Genomic DNA, 14,618 nt, shown 5'->3' on the forward strand with positions numbered 1-14,618 from the left:
TCCTTCCTTATCTGAATGACCACCGGGAAAGCTAGGAGATGAGGGGGGCGGGGGGAGAGAGGGAGGTGTGTTCAAGGGAGGGAGGATCTGAAGGGAGAAGGCGGAGGCACTTGAGGACTGCATTGGGAATTGTAGTCCTAGGCATCCAAGCCCTAAGAAGCTGCTCAGAGACTGAATCCCCAGGAAGTAACTACAATTCCCAGCGCTCTTTGGGGCCCCAGCCGGGAAGTCCATGCGCAGTGAGTGCTACATTGTATCCTATTAGGCTGGGAGTGATGTCACCTGCGAGCTTGTAACATACTAGCCACTACGGGGGAAACTCTTTAAACGGATCCCATTGTATTCCGAGCTGCCTTTTGCAGCGTTCGGAGGCTGCCCAGGTAAGGAGGGAGCGCCGCTCTGCGCGTCTGTCCCTCCCTCAAGCTTACGGGGAAGTAGCTTCTTCTCATTCATTAAGTGACACAGAGAGGGCTCAGTGAGAAGCGAACGGGCTGCGTGTTCATCTCGGGAAGGGAGGTAGGTTTGCGGGCTTTGCTCTTCCTCCCTGCCTTTCCCTCTCCTCCCCACTCTTTCTCGTCTTCTCCTTTTCCTTGAGCTGCGGGAGGAAGTAGGTAAATTTTAAACTCGTCGTTCAGGTTGGGTATGGGTGGGTACTGGAACAGGACAGCTCTGTGCTTTCGGGCTTAGACTGAGAAGTCTAACTGCCCCTGGGCTGGGGTGGGGGTTGAAAAATGGCTGCACCTCAATGCAAAAGTGAGGCGAGCCGGGAAGCAGGGGATTTAGGGGAAAAGACGAGGGTTATTCTCCATCTCTTTCCACGCCCCCTCCCCCTTTTTTCATGTGTTTTCAGATGTGTTTTTACACAAGGTAAATTGACCATGTCCAGTGCGCCTCCCACCTCGGGGGAAAGCTGTGAAAGCAGGGGAGAGGGAGGCAAGAGAAATTTTGGCCCCAGTTCGCTGCTGCTGGGCAGCACTGCTACCGAACAACTCGCTTCCTTTCGCCTAATGCCCCCTCACCCTGGGGGCGCAGTGGGGGCTATCTCTGATCGGGGGTCTGGGGTAACAAAGGCTGTGAGGAAAAGGGGGTCCTTGTTTCCTGGATGTTCTGAATTCCAGCTCCTAGCTGCAGAGGAGTGGCTGTGAAGAAGGCGAAGTGGTGAACTCCTCACCACCCTTCCCATCTCCAAAAAGAAACCACCATTTCTTGCCCCGATCATACGGTCCGGTCCGACTGTATGTGCAATCAGTGCAAAGTTCGAAACAGAATGTCGGGGGCTATGTACAGGCAGGAAGGCGGGGTGTTGTGGAATAGAGTCTGGCAGCAGAGCCCTCCAGCTGGGAGGGCGGGAGACAGTGCAGGAAACGAATGGTGGTTAAAGCCACCGCAGTGGGTTGTGGTGCCAGCCACTGAGCTGTCTAGCTGGTTGTTCCCGTCCCCATCCCCAAGGCGGTGCGCATCTCCGCCCTTGCCCTCCACGTTTTCCGAGATGAAGGGCACACCGGCCAGGCTTGCATCTGGAGGCACCGGATCAGCGGGGGTGATCAGTTGATATCGTTTCGCTGAGAAAGAGGGCTGAATAATCTGGTTTTCGCAGTATCTTGAGGAGGAAGTGGTGTTGAGAGCTGGCTAGGTTTCCCACCCTTCTGGATAAAGTGTTGGAGGTTAGGGGACTGATACCAGGGAGACTCGGTTCTCGAGTACTTCTATTTGTTTCCTCATCCAGATTCCTAATCTTTCCTGAATGAAGTATTATTCCTTTCATTTTACTCTGTCCCTTTACCCCTTGTCAACTGGTTTGTTCTGTATCATTCGATAGGTAGTTTCTTGAAACATGATGCTGGATTGTGAATTGAAGTGAAATTTCCTTGCAGGAAGGGAAGATGAATTCCGTTGCTATGGTAACCGCTGTTGAGAGAGTCTTAATATCTCTCACGGTTTTCTTCTTATCGGGTTTGCTAGCCCCTGGAAAGGCATGACTTCGTGGGCGTGGTCAAATGCTTGTCCCCTGTAGAGCTGCTCTTCTAATTGTCCCCTTTTATCCATCTGTTCTAGGAAATTTTTCTCTACTGTCTTTTAAAAAGAGTTTTAGAGATTTGTATTTGAAAGTCCTTCATTCCTCTTTGTGTTTTTTTTCACCTGTGCCTGTCACCTGAAGCCTGTGTCCTCTCATTTATAAATGCACTAGAAGACAATGTTATTGAAAGCAGTCTTGAGCCTTTGATTTTTAAACAATATACTCTTCCTATCTTGCTAACAAACGTATTCTTCAAGACAATAGCTTAAGTAAGGAAATAATGTTGGAGATAGCCCTTTTAGAGCTTATGCTTCTTTTCTGGGACTGAAGAAAAATTCATTGTCTTTAATCTAATTTGTCATCTGTGAAGTTGATTAGGAAATGAGTAGGCCCCAATGAATAAATAATGAAAATGTTTTCTCTTCAATGGAAATCCGAATATCTGGATTACAGTTCCATTTTTGATAATGGTCAGATTGCTACCTCCTGAGATTAAGCTTCTTTATCTGTAAAATGCAAATACTACATTTACAACCTCCTTTCCTCCTTACCAAAATGCAAAAAATGCATTTTGAAGAACGAATTTTGTAAATTTTGAAGTGCTATGGAATTGTTCACTTAAAATGGCACTACATATATAACCCAATTTAAAAGGCGTTCTTCTAGGAAACATTCTGACCCAGCTTTACTACTAAATTGTTATGCCCTTAGCAAATAATATAACTTCTGTGACTTATTTTGTGGAGTAAGGGGGCACATCATATCTGCAGTTCACTCAAAATTAGAAAAAAAAATGCATTTGAAATCAGAGACCAGATAAATTCAAAGAAAAGAAATTGGCCTGTGCTCAATTCTACAACATAGTCCTGTAGAAGACATTGTGGTAAAAACCTGAGGGGTTTAAAGCCACAGCAGTGGCTTCATCACTATTAACAAAATAAATAAATAATTTACTTTCTTAGACTTGTGCTGTTTTTTTTTTTTTTTAAATATAAATGAATGTAAGGACTGCTTAGTTAAATCTTTCTCAAAACAATAACTGCTTCAATCTGCTTTAGCCAGAGTTCCTAAGCCTGATAGAATACCATTTTTAAAACAATAGCTATGACTGCAAATAGAATGAGCTTAATAGGATCCGAAAGGACCCTACTTACTTATTATGTTGAAACTAGCTTGTGTTATTATGCTTCTCCTTAGTCTTCCATCCTAAAGCTACTTGTTGAGTTTTTGCCTTTGGTAAATTGAAACTATATTTTAAAGTCCAAATTTCAAGTTTTCTTCCCCAAAGCAAAATTCATCCTATTTGAAAGTGGCAATGGTTTTCTTAATATAAGTTCCTTAACAGTGAAATAGAAGTGTAGTTCCTCACATGTGACTTTGCTTCTCTCTCTCTCTACTTTTGGACTACCTGACCTCCACGCCTTTCACCCTCTGTCCTTCCTTTAGAATCCTACGCATCCTTCAGGATTTTGTTCAGAAGGTACCTGCAAGAGGCCTTGCCTAGTTCGCTAGCCACTACCCTCTTCTTCCCAATACTAGAAGGTCAGCTGCTGGAATTTTAATGTAGTCTAAGATCACCTTGTAGGAGTAGCACCTCTTTTGCTTAAGTAGGACTGTTTACTCTTAAAAAAGCTAGAAGGCTGTCCTCAGGATTTGATTGTGCCATATGATTTGGGCTTGAACTTTTTTTATACTTGAATATATTTCTTATTATTAAATGTTTTTTGGTGAATAAGTATTTATCTTTAGTTCACTCTGGAACCTCAGTCACTGGACTGGCTTTGCTTAGGTGTGGCCCAGAAAACTTTTTATCATGTTTGAACATTCTGTTTTTATATATACTAATATATCTATATCTATATCTATGTAGATATATATATATATACATATATATCTATATCTATATATATCTATATTTATATCTATATCTATATCTATATCTATATCTATACCCCTTATCTCTTCTGTCTGAATGTAAACTCCTTGAGGGCAGGGGTTGTTTGGATTTTTTTCTTTGCATTCCTAATAGCACTGGCCCTAGCATTTCCTAGTGCTTAAATAAATATCTGTTGATTGTTTTCCTGCTTCTTAAATCCATCACTTTGTCTGCTAAGTTACACAGGCCTGAAATGGCCATTTCCTAAACTTTATTTTCCTCTTATTTACATACTAAATATTTATATACACATTGTTGTGTGCACATCTTATAGAAAATACTAAAGGTCACAGAAAAAAAGAGATTTACCAATTCATTAAATGTATATGTGTGCACATGTATGTTCTCATTTATTTTAATAAGTGGATCCATGATTTCATCAGAGTAAGGAGCTCGCAGGTGAAGAATTCCTTTACAAGTGTAGTTCAATGTCTGTTCTGTGACTTATGGTCTTAAGAGTTGTCTGGGTCATTGAAAGGTTAAGTGACTTGCCCTGTCTGTCTGTCTATCTATCTATCTAAACATCTAGGTAAATGTTGGATTTAAAACATGGCAGTTCAGTTTCTCTCATCAAGTTCAATACTTTCTCATGTGACTTTTAGCAGAACATTTATTGAGCTACCCTATGCATTATATACAATTGATTTCATTTCACTAATGAGGTATTTTGAATTTGGTGGCAGAGAACCTGGATTCAAATGCCACTTACATACCTGTGTGATCCTGGCTGAACTCACTTAAATTCTTGGAGCATCAATCTTCTGAAAAAAAGTGAGGGGCTATATGACCTTTTGGGACTTTTTTAACCATACAGATAATTTTGTGTTAGTAAATTTTTCTAGTGGGAATTTTTATTGACATGCTCCAAATTGAACAGTTCTAGGTTTTAAAAAGTTTTTTGTATTCTTTTGCCAGTGTTCTAGCTTTGAAAAAGTATTTTTAAATCCTTATTTTTGTTACCTCTTTGTTTTTTCCATCACATTCATTTCTGCTTGTATCCTTTCATTCTACTCACTGTGCCATCTCTTGTAATAAAGATTTAAGAAGGAATTTGGGGAGAGAGTAAAGCGCATTTAGCAAAACTAACCAATACAACTTCCATATTTAACAATATGAAATTTTGAATATCTACATGCTGTTGGCATCTCCTCCAGTCCCTCTACAGTCCCCCCCCCCAAAAAAAGGAAAGGGACATTTTCTCAACTTCTCCTTATAAAGCTTCTTCATTAAAATTATATAGTAGTAAATTGTCATTTTGATTCAGTTTAATTCTCACTGTCTTAATGAATACAAGTCTCCCCATGCTTCTCTGCACATCTCATTTTGTCATTTCTTAGTGTGCAATAGTCCATGATATTCACATACCACAATTTGTGCAGCCATTTCCTTATCATTGGGCATCTACTTTGTTTCTTCTTTATTCCCCCAAAAGATAAATGCTATTTTAAATATTTGGTAAAAAATACTTTGGTGTATATGAGACATTTAAATTTTTTTTTTTGGAATTAATCAGTTTTCCAGTGTTCAAGAGAATACTGGAAAAGCCTATCAAAGGCCAACAAGAGGGTAGAGTCTACTAGAAATCTTTTCCAGGCTGCTAATAGTTCCTAAGATATTGTTTGAGAGTATGAATGAAATGAGTAGTTTTATTTTGTTTTTGATAGTCACCATTTTAAGCAGTCAAAAACTTCTCTCTTTTAGTCTGTGATGATGGGAGATGTGCTGAAGATTGAGTGTATCATTTACTTTCATATTTGATGCTATTTTTAAATTTACAGATGGTAGGGTACGGTTCTCAATACAAATTGCCCAGTGTAATTAATGGGGTCAATGTAAATGTATATATCACTGATAAAGATGGCTCCATTGGTTGTTTTGTTAGCTGGTTATTTTGAAAGTTGAATGGAGGTATGCCAAGGAATTTCAGTTTTTATGTTTGTGGAATAATCTACTGTGCTAAGAATTTTCAGGTGAATGTAGTTTTATTCACATTACTGTTTATCAAATTGCTTTTTGTTGCTGGAATTATAGCTATCAAAACGCAGGAAAGTGTTACCTTTTGTAAATTTTTTTTTTGTAGTGGTATAGAGATTTGGTGGCTTTGGCTTGAAAAATCTTGGTCTTCTATTAATTTTTTTTTAAGTCGCAGCTGTTTGGAGCAACATAAACACAAGCTTATACCAAAAGCTGGTAACTAGGGGAGCTTTAGGAGAGGCAAAGAAAACTTTGGTAATCCATATACCACATGAGAAGTTCATGACTATTGATAATAACCTACTATTCTGGATCAGAAAAGTGCTATCTCATACTCTGAATTTATTCATAAATTCAAATAAGTGAAAAATGCTCTTTATAAAGAGTTACACATTTTCTGTCAAAATTTAGGACTAATTTGGAATGTAACCCTTGCCCAACCTTTCTTTTTTTTTTTTTAATGGCTTTTTATTCTGACTGGTTATATTTCCATGCTATTAAGATCAGGGTCCCGAGTTCTTCTTGGATATAGATTGATCAGATACTTAAAGACTGTCCAGAGAAAAAACTGTCTGAGACTGTTGTAGTTTGCTGGATACAAATGTTTCATTAGCGTTTAGGGTAAGGGGAAATTCAAAGGATGATATCTTATTATAAAAGAACAATAACATCATAATATGGTCCCTCTCATATTAAACCTTGAGGTCAGGAGGATGCTAGATGTTTCTTTCATAAGCAGATACTTGGGATGTACAGTAGGGGAGAGAGTAGAGCAAGTTCTCCAGTAGAATTTGGTACTGGATAAAGAGTCATTTCTCTCTCTTTGATACAATTTTATTATTAACAAACTTTTTTTAATTTAAAACTTTTTATTGTAAAAACATACACATAGATAATTTTTAATATTTACCCTTTTAGCCTTTTCTCCCAATTTTTTTTCTTTCTCCCCTTCCCCTAAACAGCAGGTAATCCAATATATGTTAAAAAACATACACTTCTTCTATACATATTTCCATAATTCTCATGCTGTGCAAGAAAAATCAGATCATTTTAAAAGAAAAAATGAGAAAGAAAACAAAATACAAACAGACAACAACAAAAATCGAAAATACTATGTTTTGATCCGCACTCAGTTCTCAGTTTTCTGAGTGCAGATGGCTCTCCCCTGTAACGGGACCATTGAAACTGACCTGAAACACCTTGCTGTTGAAAAGAGCCATGGTCATATTTATAGCAGATGGACAGATATCTAGGATATAAAAACTGAAAATGACATTTCAATTTTTGTATCTTATGGGTTTTAGTTTAGAGATTAAAAAAATATTTTTTTAAAAACAGTGACTTGATGAAAGAGTAGAGAAGTCATAATAGCCATGTAGGCTATTAAAAGTGATATTGAGATAAGATATCAATTCATGAAGGTAATGCCAAATCCAAAGACATCTATTTAAAAAGTCATAATGGAAAAATTGCAAGGAAGTAAAAGTCTTCACTGGGGGGAAGAAGGGGGGGAAATTGAGTTGTGCAACAAAAAGGAATTGTTTTAAAAAACTCTAAGGTAGAGAGGTCATAGTATGCTGGAGAGTTCTACCAAATTTGACACCAGGAACAGAATTTGAATCCAATCCTACCACATGCCTATGTGACTTTGATCAAATTTCTTAGTTTCCATGAGCCTCAGTTTTCCTATGTGTAAAACAAAAGTTTTTAATTGACTATAATGCTTTGGTTTTGCCACATTTTAATTTATCTTCATTGTTGAATTCAGTGATTTGGAAAATGATGCAGTCTGAAAGCCCTGCTGAGAGGTTGAGTTGCCAAAAATAACTATTGGTCAGATCCATGCCATGATACTGATAATTATTCTTTCAGGGCAACAAATAAGGCTTTTTAACAAGTAGTTATTAATTTAATTTTTTGTGACTGATAGATTGGTTTGAGGAAGATGTTAAAGATACTATTTTGTTTTCTAGAGGAGATCAGCTCATTTTCTATCCTGGTGTCTCTCCTATCCCTTCCTTCTTTTTGTAGGAAGATGGTATTTGTTGTGTGTGTGTGTGTGTGTGTGTGTGTGTGTGTGTGTAAAACTTCTCCTTATTTGTGTTTTGTACTGAAAGAGGGAGGTAGAGGAATAGAGCATGTAGGCGTATGAATAGTTGACCATGATTAAGTTTGTTTTAATGTTTTAAAAAGATGACACATTCTTATATTTGTCTCTAATTTAAAGACAGTTGGAGTGAACATCAAAGATTGTCTTGTCCAACTCATATGAACAGAAATTCTTTTTTAACATCCCTAACAAGCTGAGAAGTGGTCAGCCAGCTTCCACTTGATGGGGAACAGACCTCCAGGGATGGAGAATAGATAACAATTCTTTGTGGTTAGAACCCACTGCTTTTCTATGCCAACTCCCACTGGGAGACTGACTTTTATTTTAGACAATCTATGCTTTTAGTTTGACCTAATTTCATTTCGGCATCCATTCTGTAACTGACGTTTCCTTTCTCCCATGTCTCATCTCTACCCATTTCGACCCTCAGAATGTAATTTTAACTCAAGGTATCAGTGAACTGCTTTATTGTGAGTTTTTTTTTTTTTTTTTCATTACTTTCACATAACGTAGTGAGACAATGTAGTCTGCTAGAATGAACCTTTGCATACCTCTGAATATCAACCATACGTATAAAAACATAGTTTCTCCTTTGCCTTCTGGTTTACAAAAGAGGAGGCTATTGTAGCATAGAAGGAACTTCTTATATTAGAATTCTCTAAGTTCTCCATGTGGAACAAGTTAGAAAAGTATGGAGAGAGAGTTATTAGGTTACACTTATATCTTATCACTTGGTTCCCTCTGGGTTGTTATTGTTTATACTCTCTCCATAGCCCAGGAATCTCTTTAACTGAAAACATGCTTGAGGTATAAAGATACTAATATCTTGTCTTCGTTCTTGTGGCTGTACTTGCTGATTGAGACTTTAATCTCTGCAACCTCACTTTTAATTGTTCTAGAATGTTTAACATATGATGACTCAGATGGCACAAATGTCATACTTATCTGATATGTAGAGGACACAAAGTTCTGAGGAAGGGTTAACATGTTAGATATATCAAGCTCCAAAAGGAAATGACCTAGGATGAAGGGCCAAGTTTAATAAAAATAAAATGCAGCAAAAATAAAAAGAAGTCCTTCAAATAGATTTTAAAAATCAACTTTGCAGGTACAAAATAGAGACAGCATGGTTAGACAGAATTTCATCTGAAGACAAGTTAGAGAGTGTAATGGCTAGCAGGCTCAATATGAGTCAGCATTGAGATTTTTTTTTTTTCTTCTCATTACTAGACTTGTGACTTCACTGATAAAAGGGAACTTCCCAGGAGGAAGGAAACTCCCTTTAACAATTCAGGCACCTGCTCTATGCTTTCTAATCATAAGGAGCAGTTAAGGGACTTCCCAGAGACACATAGTCAGGGGACCAGAGAGAGAATCTGAATGCAGGTCTAAAGTGTCTCCTTATGTGATGGAAGAGACAGTAGTGTAACTACTGTCCCCTAGTCAAACCACATTTGGACGATATTAAGTTCTGTATATCCTATTTTAGGAATGCCATTGAAAAGCTAGATTTAGATAGTGATAATTCAGATAAAGGTACCCAGATTGATGAAAGCTTATTAAGAACTGGTTGAAGAGATTAGGGATGGCTTTTTAGAAGAGATATGGTGATTGGGGAGCATTCTAACAGTGTTTGATAAGCTGTTAGGTTGGGTTGAAGTAGGAAGGAGAGAACTAAAGACAGAGACATAATTAAGCTTGATGTAAAAAAAAAAAAAAAAAAACAAACAAACAAACAAACAAAAAAAAAACAACCTCTGTAAAACATTAGTGCTGTCCAAAAGTAGAACAGAAGGGCAGCTAGCAGTTTTTGTGGCTGGAGCAAGCACCATCATAGGCACTCCTACATCAGTTTTTAAAGACTATTTGAATTGAATGTAAGGGTGAACTTGGGATGCCTTCCCATGATGATGAGGCACCATCAAATGTGGAAAGGGAAAGGAAAGTGTTCTGTTAATGAGCAAACCAAGGAGGAAAAGTGGGGGTGGAGGGGACTGGACAGGGCTTTACCATCTGACAGATTCCTATTTTAACAAATTCTTGTTAATTAGATGCTGACATGAGTTGATTCGATGATAATGAAGGACTAAAATATTCTCTTCTTCCAAATTTGAATACGCTGGTGGAAAGGAAGGCAATGTATTTCATATGCCCATGTCCCCACTTCTGAAGATGGTAGATCTCTTACTGGGTTGCCTTTACATTAAATCTTGGTGACTAATTGTTTTGGATTTTTCAAAGAGGTATCTGATTCAAGATAGTCCCATTCAACTCTAAAATTTTTTCATTAAGCATGTACATTTTGAATTCTTTTGATTTCAAGATGAGAATAACTTTAGATGCTTTTTGATGAAAAAAATGAGGGGGAAAAAGGAAACTTGGGAAAATGTGTTAATTTTTTCTAATAAGGGAGAGTACATTGAGGAATAAGCTTAATCTTAGTCATAATTTATTCATATGTATTAGCAGTTTTACCAGGAATACTTTAGTCCTTAAATGAAAGACTTTAGATTGATTTTTTAAAAGAGGTATTCACTGATAGACAGATGTTAGAGTTTTCCAAGGGTTTAGTAGATATAATATAGAGTTACTAAAATATTTCATAATTTTCATTGCCTCTGCCTTCTACCCTCTTCCTTCAAATTATTCTCCTGGCACATTCCTCACCTCCTACTCCCACCTTCATTGTAAATAGTAGAGACTAGAGGAAAAATATGACAAGGTAAATAATGACTCTACTATGTTCCTTTACTATATTATTTAAGATTTTTTTCTGTTACTATTTAAAATTCCTTTTATTAGGACTTTAATAAAAGCTAAACATTTTCATATACAAAGAAAAGAAAGGATTTTATATGAAACTGTGAATCTCTGTTCAGGTGTGTGTGTGTGTGTGTGTGTGTGTGTGTGTGTGTGTGTGTGTGTGTGTGTTTTAAGAGTACATATTAAATTTCACCAGAAGGCTGGCCACCTGGGGATTAATTTTTTTTTTTTTTTTGACTAAGGGAATAGATGAAACAAGAAAAAAAAAATTATTTCAGAATTTATTTTAGTCCTGAAGCAAGAAGTTAAAAAAGTCACTCAATCCTGTGCAATTCCTTTCTACTTCTTCAGTGACAGCATAGTGCCAAGAAATCAATTAATAAATAATTGTGCGTTTATTATGTGCTAGGATTGTACTAAGTGCTTAGGATACAAAAAGGCAAAGACTGATAAGAATCACAATTTTTAGATCATCAGTAAACTTCAGTGGAAGTTTTGTGCTCTTTGGAGAGACCAGGAGAGAAGTTGGCAAAGTGGAATTTATCTTTCACTGAGTGAAAACAAATGTCTTTATTTTACAGTTTAATTAGTCAAAGTACACAACAATATTTATAATAATTATTTGCAAAAAGACCACCCTGAAAATAATTGTAATTTATCTAACAACACGGATTGCTGATGGTTGAGAAGTGCTATGAAGAGGCCATAAGACTCTTCAAATAAAATTTGAAAATATTTTGCTACTTAATGACATAAATGCAAAGGGAGGAAAAGGTGAGGATAGGGGGAAAGCATGACTCACAATGAAGAAATTAGAGAGACTAAAGACTTACAATTTATGAAGCCTCAAATTTTATGTGATGAATACTTTTTTTGAAGAAAGAATTGGTAGATACTAGACATGGTGAGTGCCAAGTAACTCCATAAAGCATGGAATAGATTATATTTTAACAAACTTATTTTTGATGTGGGATCTGTTTTTGATGTGGAATATGTACTTAAATTAATTGTCTTTAAAGCCAGACTATTGACTCATCAGAGCTAAGATGAAAATCAGTTTAAAAAGCAACAAAGAAAGAATTAAAAATTAAAGAATTGTGGCATAAGGTGGGAATAACTTAATCCTGACTCATTTAAGCAAGAAATTGAAAATATGAAATGGACAATAGAAATGACATTTACACCAACTTTAATAATATCATCTAGAAATTTAGCTAATGTAAATTAGTTGCCACAACAAGACCAGAAGATTCCAAAAAAGCACTTTAGTCAGCAAATATTTGCTTGCCCAGACAAAAAGAGATGGCTGCCAAAGATAGCATAAAATTAGAATATAGATGTCTGTAAGATCTCATGAAGGATGACTAATAATTATGAGTAAGTATCTCCTTAGACAACAGAGGAGCAGTAGATGATAATAGAGTTTAGAGAGTTTGACAAAGTATACTGTACTAGAACTTATCCCAAGGGCACTTAATGATGATAAGGAAAGGAAAACTACAAATGGAAGGAAAAAGTGGAAAAGTTTTGCAAAAAAACTCCATTTTGATAAGCCATTTTATTTTTTCCTTCAGGCATGGTGAAAGATATCACACTTGGAACCCAACATTATCCCAGGTGTATTTCTTCTCTAGATAGAATTGGTACAAAGAACCAAGGTGGGGAAAGCTACTAGATTGGCCAGTACCTATAAAATTTATATGAAGAAAATCTGCACTTGAGACAATACAGTTTTGAGAATGTCAATGAAGTATTTGAATGAGAAGAAGATATCACAGACTTGAAAAAATCTTGGACTTTATTAAAACCAAAACTCAAAAAATGACCAAGATTAAATAGTGATCTTTCTACTGTGCAAAGGTATATTTCCATTAATACAGTATTTTTGAATCATCTAACATGAATTGAAGACAGCTTTGATAACCACATCAATAGAGAACAAATAGGTTTTTGTAAGCAATTTTCAATAATTTACTGCATATTCACTATATTAATTATTTTTATATTAATTATAATCACATTAACCAATAATTATTCATATTAATTATTCATATTTATTTAATTATTTACATAACAAAAAAGAAAGATCAAAAAGAAGATGGTCAAAAAGATTATCAACAATGATAATTTATAATTGAAGTGGTCTGCTCACATTTCTTTATGGGAGTTGCTCTGCTATGATCCTGACAGGTTTCAATTGGATATTGAAAATCATATTTGTCTCAAGATCCTTCAGGATCTATTGGTGTCCTTATCCAGTTGATGAGTTGGTCCTGTCTCCTGATATGGATTCCAGTGCTCCAAGAAGTTCACAGTCCATATTGATATCCCTTTAGAGTGATGTACACTCAGGGCCTTTCACCTTCCTATTTGTTCTCACTCTGGAGTATGTTGCATATAACTCTTTATGGGAACTCTTCTGGAAACACTGATTGAGGAATTCCCAGCAGTAAGTCCTGGCTGGAGCCCCAGGTGTCTTCCCATACTTACCAGAGAAAATGACAAATGCCCACAAATGTCAACTAAGAACATATGTAGAAGCGAAATGAATCTCTGTCCATCTTTTCTGCTTTCTTTCCTTGAGTATGAGTGAGCTACAGTGATCCTGAGATGACTATTTCTATCCCTGGAAGCAACATTATGAGCTCACAAATTCCTGAATTCTTTCTCAGAACTGGTTAGTATAGCAGTTTTTTGGAGAAGACAGCTACTAAAAGAAAGAGGAGCCTGTCCTTTGGCCTGACTAGTCACAGGACATGAACTTGAAGGAGAATTATATTATCACAATTGTAAGTGAAATACCAATTAAGGAGGTTCTTGGAAAAACACTTCATATTTTGCGGTCTCAACCTCCTAGGAGATCTATAAGTTACTTCTAATTTTTAAAATGTCTTTGCCAGTATGCTCTTAGAATCTTTTATGTTCACTATTTTTTTGTGTGTGGAGGAAATAAATAGCTGACCTATACTCAGGCTATATTATATACTGAATACCTTTTTTTTCTCCTTTTGTGAAGGCTGTGGATATGAACCAAAACAAAAGATTTAAGTGATTCTCCCTAAGGGCTCTGGAGTGGGGGTATAAAGTACCAGAGAATATAGGATAGGGCTAAATTCCCCCTCTTCAGGGAACAAGCTCCCATAGGACTAAACCCAATATGGGTAGAAATAGTGAGGGAGAATGAGGACTCTAACTTTCATAGATCCCACAACATGTTATGTGTATTGTTATACTTAGAGGGGTCATGGCCAAGATCTAATAAGATGATTTCATTTAATCCTGAGTGCTTAACTCCATTTTGGGAGCCCTATATGTGCTTTGAGCTTTCTTTTCTGAGCTGTCTGCTTATCCTGTCATTGTGTGAGTATAAATTATATTTTACATGAGGTAGTATGTAACATTAACTAGTTAATGCAGACAGAAACTTTCTGATAAGAAAAATCATCAAAAGGTGAGAATATTTTACAGAAGGATTCACTGTGAGTTTTTTCTTCCCTTTCTTCACATCTCAAATCCTCCTAATGTTATTCCTTATTTTTTCCACCTTTTCTCCACTTTTTGTTAGAGTGGCCCTTGTTCTTGACAAGGGATCATTGCCTTGCAGTCCCATCTGGAATACTGCAAAAGCCTCTTAATTTGTTTTACTGCCTAAAGTCTTTCCCTTCTCCAATCCATTTTCCTTACCAAAGTAATTCTCCTGCCAAAGTGATTTCCATAGTGTTAACTATATCAATCCATTTCCTCAATAAACTCTAGTGGCTTTCCAGGATCCAATGTGAATTCCTCTGTGTAACTTTTAACTTCTTTCAAAACTTGTT

The 14,618-nt window shown here is 36.6% G+C and overlaps 1 protein-coding gene across 3 annotated transcripts in view; it reads left to right on the forward strand.

Moving 5' to 3' along the window:
• Positions 1 to 276: 276 nt before the first annotated feature.
• Positions 277 to 14,618, forward strand: part of DAAM1 (dishevelled associated activator of morphogenesis 1) — a 207,286-nt gene continuing 192,944 nt past the window's right edge. For 2 of the 3 annotated variants that reach the window (XM_051977752.1, XM_051977756.1), the window contains exon 1: positions 277 to 516. The gene's annotated coding sequence lies outside the window, so the exon portion shown is untranslated. The remainder of the gene's footprint in view (positions 517 to 14,618) is intronic. The other variant, XM_051977753.1, reaches the window with a different exon arrangement.

The sequence above is a fragment of the Antechinus flavipes genome, chromosome 2, assembly GCF_016432865.1.
Source record: "Antechinus flavipes isolate AdamAnt ecotype Samford, QLD, Australia chromosome 2, AdamAnt_v2, whole genome shotgun sequence".
Classification (NCBI taxonomy): Eukaryota; Metazoa; Chordata; class Mammalia; order Dasyuromorphia; family Dasyuridae; genus Antechinus; species Antechinus flavipes.